Raw genomic sequence first — 10,525 nt, 5'->3', positions numbered from 1 at the left:
GGTTTAGACATTCAGAACCATAGGGCTCGAAAATAACCAAATTGGTAAACCAATGGTAAATTCGGGAAGGAACAACATTGCGATATAAGAAGCACCAATATTTTCAAAACAAGGAAAAGGACCAGGATTCCTATCAGAGGGGTTTCCTTAACTGGTGGACTCAAGAATTATTGCCATTAGTCTAAACCTAAGATCTACTAAGGAATTGTTACACGGTAAGGATGTTGTTCTGAAGTCAATTAATTGATTTTAGAAATTAAAGACACAAAAACAAAGGGATAACTAGGCATAAAGGTTTACCAAGCAACCATGAAGTGAAATATACACCTTGGCGAACCAAGGAATTAACGTATGTGTAGGAAATCTCCCCGAAATGTTGTGTTCGTTATATCATGGTATACAAGGCGGCATACTCGGTTACCTTTGGATGCATAACAACCTATAGGGGACTACCATTTTCCCGACTGAGATAGATTATTTACAAAAAAGGAATACCTTATTTGAACATGGCTAAGAGGATCTCTTGAGTATTTTTTTCTACCTTTTCAAACTTGAGAGACTATCTATGAAAAGGGACATATGGATTTTTATTTTTCGCCTCTTTTTCAAACTCTCTAAACATGAAAAATATGTTGAGTTTTACCTTCACTGGACTCGTTAAAACATCAAATAGTGATGGGCTTGTCGAACATGACAAGAATGAACCTCTCCTTCTAAGGGTTCATTAAATATACTTGGAGGGATTCATCCAAAGGATGAAATTACAGATCAAGCATATGTTATCCTCAAGCATGAACTTACAAGGCTAAACCTCGAGCAAACTTATTACGCAGTTAGGGAGCTCCGGGAGCTAGGCTGAGGTCTTGACCACTAGTTTTCCCCATTACACAGTTCTGGAAGATAGAGGAGCCTAGATTATTGCACAATTTCATAGTTCAAGAGCTCAGGCTTGAGCCTTAAGACTACACAATGCAAAATTCATGCTGGACTGTGCAGAAAAATTGTGCAGTTTTGAGGCTGAGTGAGTCAAACTATAGAGTTTTACACTGTTTTAGTCAATTGCACATTTTTAGGAGGCAAAGCAGACCTGGTGATTGAGAAATTAAAGAGCTCGAGGTTCGGGCTTGAGATCAGAGATTGGAAATATGTAGTTGGGGCTAGGCTGGGGGGTTAGATTGGTTAATTTTGGGGGCCAAGGTTTGGGCTTCAGCACTGGAACTACATAGTGCACAATCCTAGGAGGCAGGAACTTTGCATTATGAAATGTCAAGGGACAGGGTTGGAGCTTTAGGGTTTGAACTTTACAATGCGTATTTGAGGAAGGTCGAACGAGGCTAGGTTGCTGAGAAGCTTCCAAAAAATGTCTAAGTGTGGGATCAATGAGACTAATGTGAATAGTGATATGACTTGACTGTGATCGCATACTTAGAAAACTTGATGAAATAACAACATAGATCATCCAAAACATGTTGACAACATATTTCCCTCGATGCAAATTTATGACAAGTGCGACACTAAAGATACACTTTGTGACAACCGTGACGACACTTGTGCAACATTACTTAAATATTTTGAAATTAATGCGACAGGTGTTTACATGGTAAGGTAAACTCATTCTCATGAAGATAAACCCTTGAAACCACCAAAATGATCTTATACATATTGTGTGACAGCTAACATGCGTAAAGAAGAGATTTACTATATGAAGGGAAAAGGGAGAGTGACACTTGTGATATTCGAACAATATTGAAAGTGACACATGCTATAGCTAAGATAACATGAAAACGACACTAATTAAAGTGAAAGAAATAAAGAGTGACAATTGAAAGCATGAAAATTACACTCGCTAAAAATGAAGATGTGCAAAAGTGACAATATGAAAAACTCACAAAAATAGAAGTACAAACACAACCAAAAAGTTAGGGAATGTCAACGACAGTGCACATTGATTGCAAAGATGGTTGAACATTGCACAAACACTGTCTTGATGGACTATGCTTATGCTTGTTCAGTATTGCATGGAAGAATGTGTTCATGAACTCATTGTAAACCGAGCATGTATGAGAAAGTGACTTCGATTGATCAGGAGTGACCACGAAATGACCAATCACAAGATCCATAGTAGGCTCACAAATCCAAGTATAGTCAAAATTTTGGAGGGTGTTTGTCATAGAAAAAACAAATTCAAGATCTTCAGCCTTCTTTCATGAAGCAAGATGAATCTTATAGTAGGAATTCCCTTACTTAAATTGAAGTCATATAATTTTTAGTAAAAATGAGCCTTTTCTTAGGTTTCTTTTTAAGCTTTATGTTAGTAGAATATCCTCAACATCTTGTAGTGTTATATAGGATTTACGATTGCAGATAAAAGTATCTCCCCTAGGTTTGGTGGATAACCTAAAACTACATAGAGACAAGGAACCCAATGCTTTCCTTAAAGTAAACAGATGATAGAATGAATCCAACCTAGAATCTGTCATAGGCTTTGGTCCTTCTTTAGCTCGAATTCTCCAATTCCATCTCCAATTGTGAAAATTAGAACATGCATAGTCAGATAACACAAGCCAAGAAACTACGAGATCTATGTAGTATTGTCTAAATACTCTATTCAATAGATCAACATGGTATTGAAATATATGAAATATATGAAATAACAACATCACATATAGGAAAATAGAGAATTATTTTCATTAATATAAATGGAAGGACTTATAACTATAAATAAAGGGATTGATCTTGTAGAAGAGCTCTTCCAAGGCTGTCTTGTCATTTCCTTGTCACAATGTGCACCTCCAATCACCCTAACTGCATGAAATGAAACCTCTCACCACATCAACATAAGGGTAAAATCACTCTCCAAAATCCAACCCCTTACATATAGAAGGTTGTAAATATATAGAGAAGTGGGGTAATTTGGGAATTATTATCTAATTATCAATCTAAGGTTTTGGATCCAACTTTGATGGGAGAATGAGATCAAAGGATAAGGGATGGAAACTCCAAAGTAGGGTAGGATAGGATCCAGATGTTTTATTTGAGGCAAATGGTTGTAACAAATTCTAGAAGCTTTTGGAAGAGGAGGCTTTCAAAATTTATCTCTTTTTCCTGATTTTATAGAACCAACACAGGTGCAAAGGGGAGAATTTTGTAGGTGATCAACTTCGGCCACATTGGAGAAACCTACAGGTGTACGCTGTCCAACAAGAGGCGAGGGAGCGTTGGTCCTAAAACTTGCTGAGATGATGTAATTTCATGAAAAAAATCTGGGGCATGAAAGAGGCATGATTGTGGATTTTTGCAAGATGATGATAAGGGGGAATAAGATGTTGATTTATCTCATTAGGAGCCCTATTTATCAGATGTGAGAAAATGGACTATAAAAGAATCCGATCTAAAGCGCAAATTCTAAAATGATCACTAATGATTGAAGTGCTTTACCTTGTGACAAGTAAAGATCAAGAACAACTGATGAGCTTCATCTGTTACAATACATTTTCATCATGACATATTTGTTACTGAGGGAGGCATATCCACACTCAGCACATAAGCTAACATAACATGTATAATGATCAAAAGACGCATCCACATATGACAACTGGTGGACCCATAACTAGATGATTGTCTGTATGATCATGGCCATCATACATTGTGATCTTTGTATAATCTTGAAATTGCATCCTGGTTGGATGAAACTAGATCTGGGGCCTTCTATCTCCTTCACACGACCAACCAAAGTACGAGTCTAACCATATGAATCAATGAACTGAGGTCGAACATGGTAGACACCATCTAATTACTGGCCGATGTTATAAGTCTTTAACAGACATGAGAGAAACTACTGATGATGTTAATGGCTCTTAAGGCGCTAAAATACAATTCGTATGGTGTGAATAAATTAGTTGATGTCGAACACCACACAGAGTCTTTCAGTCGAAGGTCATTGATGTAAACCTGTCACTGAGAGCGAGGAAAATTGTCATTTAGGTATCCAAGCGCCAAGGTACCAAAGGGTATTTCTAAGTCAACTTCATGGATAATGTGCTGATGTCAAGAGGAAGTGACCCATCGCAAGAGGGCCTTGATGTATCCCCCATCAATGACATGAAATGGGTATCATTATTGATATGGAATGATGTTGATACGGAACTAGATCAGGAAAGGCAAACATGGAATGAAGGATTAAGAGTATCATAACGGATATCAACTGAATGAATTCTCTTGATCACGCCTACGATACTGAATGGAGTTGGAAGCATTGACCCAAAACTGAAATGGAGGCTCTGAAAATGGTTTGATAACCAAAATACAAGAATATTACCCAACCAAATAGCCACAGAGATGAAGTGGAAGAGTGTCGTGTTCAAGAGTGACTCACTACTATTAGCAAATGGAATACCTTATTTTCCCAATTTCCCCAACCACACTAGTCAATACCTCTTTATTTTTTAACAAGCTTGAGGAGGATAACATATGCTTGATCTATAAGTTAATCCTTTGGATGAATCCCTCCAAGTATATTTAATGAACCTTGAGAAGGAGAGGTTTGGCCTTGTCATGTTCAACAAGTCCATCATTGTTTGATGTTTTAACGAGTCCAGTGAAGGTAAAACTTGATATCTTTGTCACGTTTAGAGAGTTTGAAAAAGAGGCAAAAAATAAAACTCTAGATCTCCCTTTTCGTGGATAATCTCTCAAGTCTGAAAAGGTAGAAAAAAATACTCAAGAGATCCTCTTAGCCATGTTTGACTAAGGTATTCCTTTTTTGTAAATAGTATATCTTATTCCAGAAAATGGGTAGGCTTATACTAAGTAGACGTCTTTTCATTTACTTTTACGAGTTCAAAAGGACAAGTGCTCGACAATATTTTCATACTTAGGGAGTCTGAAAAGAGTTGAAAGAGGACTCCTCTTGAATGAATGAATGAATGGTATAAAAGGTAGCAACTGGTTCTGGTCATGACATAACTGCTCAAAACACAAAGAGGTCAAGAGGCTAGATAATAAGACCACTTGTCGCAATGATTCCTCAAGAAAGGGTAAAAAAACAAAGTGAAAGCATACGGTCAACCAAGAGGATGGTGACGATGGAATGAGAAAACCAAGGTTCATTTGGCATAAATATGCTGATAAAAATGGAAATCACGAGAGATAAAATGGGAATGGTTTCATTTTTTACACAAGCTTGAAACATGGGAAACTATGCTTGAAATTGGTTTCCTTTTTACCCAAGATTGAAATAGAGGAAAAACTATGCTTGAAATAAGTTTTCATGCCCCCAACATAATGACTCAATTCTAGGTACATGCCCCTCAAGCTTCATTTCATGCACCTAAGTAGACTACTAGGTACTAACAGGTGGATGGAATTAAGGTTCATTTACAAGATCAAGTGAGAGACTCGACTACAAATTTATGAGATCTAATTAAAGGACCGAATTGGAAGGGGGTCTATTTCATTTTTTTAATGAGCTTGAAACAAGAAGAGAACTATGCTTATAGGAACCTATTTCATTTTTTAAGGAGGTTGACATAGTAAAAGAACTATCCTCATAAGAGTTTGTTTCATTTTTTAACGAGCTTGACATAAGACAAGGAAATTTTCTCCAAAATATTGTTTCATTTTTTAATGAGCTTGACACAAGAAAAATAACTCTACTCCAGGACCTTGTTTCATTTTTTAAGGAACTTGACACAAGAAAAGGAACTATGCTCTAGGAACCTGATCATGACCTGTAAGAGGCCATGGCTTCCAAGAGGTTCTCATCATATGGAAGAACAATTCTTTGGAAGGGATACTTATCAAAGGATCCAATGGAAAGATCATGCCCCAATTCCCCCAATAAATGGTTCACCATATCACCTACCAGATCGTTAGTAGTTGTAGGCATGGAACAGGTTGCCATATAATTAATATGTGGTGGGGGAGATACTACTTGCATATAAGGATCATTAAGGGATGCTGGTTGATTGGGAGTTAAATTAGGACCAATGAATAAAAGCCAGTAAGTGGTCACGATTCTTCCTTCATGTGGGAAACACATCACATGAAAGAGTGAAGAGCCAAGTGCTCCCATGACATAACCATAGTCATGCCCAAGGAGAAAATTAAAATCCAAAGGACTTGGACTACCATCACATCGATATAGACAATATTTCCTCCCAAAGTAATATGAAACTTATGAAGGATCCCTAATGGTTGACTGGTTCCTCTATTAAAAGACAACATATTCTAGGTAACTGGGACAAGTTGCGAAGAACCTAAAGCTTTCCAAGTAGTTGAGAAAAAAATAGTAACAGATGTGCCTTCATTTATGATTGTGCTAAGTACGACCACATTATAATCTTGTACCATGATTTGGAAGGGCACGTAAGAAGGAAGAGGATATATTGTCAGTCAACTCCAATCAAAGGATGTGACGATACTACTTGGAGAGGGTGCCATGGGAATGGGAGAAATACTCTCCAATGTTTTAGGAATGGGATGATTTCCCCCTTGTACCATGGGAATGGGAGAACTATCCCCTAGTTAATTGGAAACTGAAGAAATGAGAAGAACCAGAGCGCTATGAAGTTCACTCTTTACGGGAAAGTATGATCAACTGAAGGTGGTATCGAGTCAACCATTTTATCAACCAATGGTTGGTCGGGAACGAACTCATGGGATTCACGTTCAGAGAGAGAAATATTAAATAGAAATGGATTCTGATCAATCAGTTCATCAACTAGTGGAGGATTGGGAGAAAGTGTTCGATAACTAGACAAAAGCTTTCGATAAGATTCTTTAAGGTTTTCCAACAATTTTGAGGCTTCATCCATATAAGGAAAAAGGTGAATAGGATGATTTTCTTCACATAACTTACAGGGAAATTTGAATTTACCCTTTTTCCAAATGGACCTTACTATCATTGGTTGAGGGTTTGTTATCGGCATGATCTCTAGAAGTTAATGTTTACAAATAGGCCACAATGGAAAATCAAGATGTAGATTCAAATGCACTTTTTAGAATGAAGACTAAAACAACAATTCATCCAAGCATTCAATGACCAAACGAAATTAGTTTTCAAGTGACCAAATGATAAGAACAAAGAAAAATCAAAACCAATTATTACTGAAGGTAATAAAAAACAATTGCAAACCAAATGGAGGGTTTAGATAGACCACAAGGCACTCAAGAATTAGGGAAGGTAAGCTAGAAGTAGGTTGATCAAAGAGACACTCAAAACAAGGGCAAGTTTTGTGCAAAAACAGGGGCCAATGTTGGTGCAAAAGAGACACAAGTGATTTGCAATGCAGGTATAGAGTGGGCCCAAGTGAGGTGAAATGCTCTCTCGGAGGCATTGAGGGAGCGTTGGTCTAGGGATAGTGTATTCTGACACAAAAATTACAAAAGAGACTCAATGAAATCACTTCCTAGGTCCGTTCTTGGCTGGGTAAAGTAGCAAAGGTTTTTCAAGGAGGTAATCAAACACAATGGACAAAGGGACCACCAAGGGAATACACCGTTCCCCATTAGAGTTGCCAATTTTTTATACCGGATTTACGATTGTAGACAAAAGTATCTCCCCTAGGTTTTGTGGTGAACCTATAACAACAGAGTGACAAGAAATCTATTGCTTTCCTTAAATTAAATAGATGACGAAATGAAGCCTACCTAGAATCAATCATGGGCTTCACTCCTTCTTTAGATTGAATGTTCCAATTCTAGCTCCAATTTCCAGAATTAAAACCTACACCGTCAAATAGCACAAGCTAAGAAACTACGAGATCTATGCAGTATCATATAAATACTCTATTCAATAGATCAAAATGGTATTGAAATATATGAAATAATAACATCACATATAGGAAAATAAAGAATTCTTTGCATTAATATAAATGGAAGGAGTTACAACCATAAATAGGTGTTGATCTTATAGAAGATCTATTCCAAGGCTGACTTGTCCTTTCCTCGTCACATTGTGCACCTCCAATCACATTAAATGCATGAAATGAAACCTCTCACCACAACAACATAAGGCTAAAATCACTCTCCAAAAGTCAACCCCTTGTATATAGAAGGTTGTAAATATATAGAGGAGTGGGGTAAGTTGGGAGTAGTTATCCAATTACCAATCTAAGGTTTTAGATCCACGTTTTATGGGAGGATGGGATCAAAGGATAAGGGATGGAAAATCCAAAGTACGGTAGGATAGGATTCAGATATTTTATCTAAGGTAAATGGTTGTAATAAGTTTTGGAAGCTTCTGGAAGAGGAGGGTTCTAGAATTTATCTCTTTTTACCAAATTTTTAGTACCAATGTAGGTGAAAAGGGGATAAACATATAGGTGATCAACATGGGCCACAATGGAGCAACCTGTAGGTGAAAACTGCCCAACAAGAGGCCATGTAGCGTTGGTCCTAAAATTGGCTCAGATGATGCAATTTCAGGCATAAAGTCTGGGGAATGAAAGAGGCATGCTTAGGGATTTGTGCAAGATGATGACAAGGGGGAATATGATGTTGATTTTTTCCATTAGGAGGCCTATTTATTGATGTGAAAAAATTGCTTATAACATCTAGGAAGGATAGTGATGCAGGTGCATAGGCTAAGCACATAATTTGATGAAGTTTGGAAAAGAGCTTACCAATGTGATGGGATGGTTACATGGGGTTTATCATTTGAGAAATGTGTTTGGTCACATGGACCTAAGTGACAAGGATATTGTGGCACTTCCCGGTGGTGACACCTTGGGTATATTTCACAAGGAGTGATTTGGATTTGAAGGTGCATGGATGTATAATCCTCTGATATTTGACAATTACTAGTGGAGAGAAGGAATATTTTCTTTAGCGTCCTTTTAATAAGGCATTTTTCAGGATTCGACCTTCCAATCTTATGTGGAGAAGTACGCAGCATATGAGGATGAATTTTTTGTTGATTATGTAGAATCTCACTTGAAGCTCTTTGAACTAGGGTTTGTAGAGGAAGAGTAAACACTGAGTCATGGAAGTGCATATACTGTGTAGAACATATCCTAATAGAAGTTTTAGAAATAGCCTCTCGTAGTATGAATTCTATTCATTTCATTTTATTTTTGTTTTGAATATGCCATGATGTTGTTGGTTAGAGTCTTGACAACATTAATGAGAGAGTAATATGATTCTATTGCCTCATTCTCTCACATCTCTACTTGTGTTGGTTATGTCTATGTAATTATTGCATTCTTTGTTAGGGAACTCGGTAGAAGGTAAGTAAGATGATTTAGGTTTATAGTCTATAATAATATACTGGTTGTTCGAATTAATGTAAAAGAAAAAAAGTAGTTTTTTAGTTTCACTTATTTTATGGAGAAGGGGAAACGATTCACATTTTTGTGACTCTTGGTTGTGATAGTTAATTTATTTTTGGAAATGATAAGAAAAGAGTGTTTGGAAGTTCCTGAAGGGGAGGAGAAGAAGAATGAAGGAAAAAAAGAGAGAGGGATAGTTTTTCCTCTGTAACTATAGTTATGATGGAAAGGCACTCATGTACCTTCAAATTTGTGTGAAATGGAAGGTATTTCTATGTGAATGGTGTAAATGAAAAACAAATGGGACTGCGAGTTTGCATGGTTTGGTTTCAGTTTATGAAATGTTATTAATTGTATTTTTATTCTTGTGTATTTGGCCATTTGAGAGCTTATAACTTGTTGAATTGATTTAGGTTATGAATTTGTTACTGTGGCTTCAATTGCTATGTGATTTGTCAATTTGTCTTTCGGGATTGTTGTTGTATCAGTCTTAAAGTCTGTAAGTGGAATGTATTTATGTGTTCTGGAATAGTGGTTGCATGGTTTTATTTTATTGATTGGAGTGTTGTTACAACAACGAGATAAAGTACCCCTATTTTGGAATGCTATCATGAAAACCCTCTTAGACTAGTTTTTGATTACCAAATTTGTAATAATTTGATAACCCAATGATGAAAGGTGAGGATATCATTTACTGTGTTGAGTAGCAAGTCAGGGACATTGACAATTGATTGGGAAAAGGGTTGAGATGGTTCATCTTCCCCAAAATCATAGTACAAAAATTTGACAGTGCACTGCAAAATTGTTCTGTAGTGGAAAATGCTACCAAATCAATCTATAGTGACTACATAGTTAATTAGAAATTATCACTACCAACTCATTTCATAAAAACTATGAAAAAAATGTTTTTGGAGGACCGTGTTTTGATTTTTAAATCCTTTTCTAGCCTGCCTATTGCACAAATTTGTGGTATCAGAGTCGGAAATCTCTTTAGCTTTACATTCTCAAAAAACGAATAGAAATATTTTAAATAAGGTGAGTATGCACCAAAATATGTATGAAATGATTCTAATCTTGAAGTAAAGTATGTGAACTTGAATTTGATTTTCCTATGAAGTTGGTTTTGTGAAAAGATTGTAGTGGAATTTTCTGAAAGAGATCATAACATAGCAGAGGTGAAGTACAAAAATGTGGCAATATAGATTGAGAAGAATGTGAGGTAAATTGTTTTAATGTACAAGTCCAATTACAGTTGA

The 10,525-nt window shown here is 36.5% G+C and overlaps 1 pseudogene; it reads left to right on the top strand.

The window, feature by feature from the left end:
* The first annotated feature begins 8,679 nt into the window (after window positions 1-8,679).
* LOC149149178 (L-ascorbate peroxidase 2, cytosolic pseudogene) lies at window positions 8,680-8,973 on the top strand (annotated as a pseudogene).
* The last annotated feature ends 1,552 nt before the right edge of the window (window positions 8,974-10,525 follow it).

This window comes from Pinus tabuliformis, chromosome 9, assembly GCF_031772625.1.
Source record: "Pinus tabuliformis cultivar Carrire ecotype Pingquan chromosome 9, CPIR1, whole genome shotgun sequence".
NCBI classification, from domain to species: domain Eukaryota; kingdom Viridiplantae; phylum Streptophyta; class Pinopsida; order Pinales; family Pinaceae; genus Pinus; species Pinus tabuliformis.
Note: the sequence above shows the minus strand (reverse complement) of the source record. Positions and strands in the feature narration are given on the sequence as shown.